This window comes from Chaetura pelagica, unplaced genomic scaffold (assembly GCF_000747805.2).
Source record: "Chaetura pelagica isolate M959 unplaced genomic scaffold, ChaPel_1.0 scaffold284, whole genome shotgun sequence".
Classification (NCBI taxonomy): Eukaryota; Metazoa; Chordata; class Aves; order Apodiformes; family Apodidae; genus Chaetura; species Chaetura pelagica.
The window spans coordinates 146,702-147,503 of NW_009953066.1; positions in this window are offsets into that span (position 1 = coordinate 146,702).

The window sequence follows — 802 nt, forward strand, 5'->3', positions numbered from 1 at the left end:
GAGATGTTCCCCTCCCTCTATCACATCTCTGGCTGTGCCCTGAGATGTTCCCCTCCCTCTATCACATCTCTGGCTGTGCCCTGAGATGTTCCCCTCCCTCTATCACATCTCTGGCTGTGCCCTGAGATGTTCCCCTCCCTCTATCACATCTCTGGCTGTGCCCTGAGATGTTCCCCTCCCTCTATCATGTCTCTGGATATTCCCTGAGATGTTCCCGTACCTCTATCATGTCTCTGGATGTTCCTTGAGATGTCCCACTCCTTCCATCACATCTCTGGCTGTGCCCTGAGATGTCCCACTCCCTCCATCACATCTCTGGCTGTGCCCTGAGATGTTCCCCTCCCTCTATCACGTCTCTGGATGTTCCCTGAGATGTTCCCCTCCCTCTATCATGTCTCTGGCTGTGCCCTGAGATGTTCCCCTCCCTCTATCATGTCTCTGGATATTCCCTGAGATGTTCCCGTACCTCTATCATGTCTCTGGATGTTCCTTGAGATGTCCCACTCCTTCCATCACATCTCTGGCTGTGCCCTGAGATGTCCCACTCCCTCCATCACATCTCTGGCTGTGCCCTGAGATGTTCCCCTCCCTCCATCACATCTCTGGATGTTCCCTGAGATGTTCCCCTCCCTCCATCATGTCTCTGGATGTTCCCTGAGACGTTCCCCTCCCTCCATCACGTCTCTGGCTGTGCCCTGAGATGTTCCCCTCCCTCTATCACATCTCTGGCTGTGCCCTGAGATGTTCCCCTCCCTCTATCACATCTCTGGCTGTGCCCTGAGATGTTCCCCTCCCTCTATCA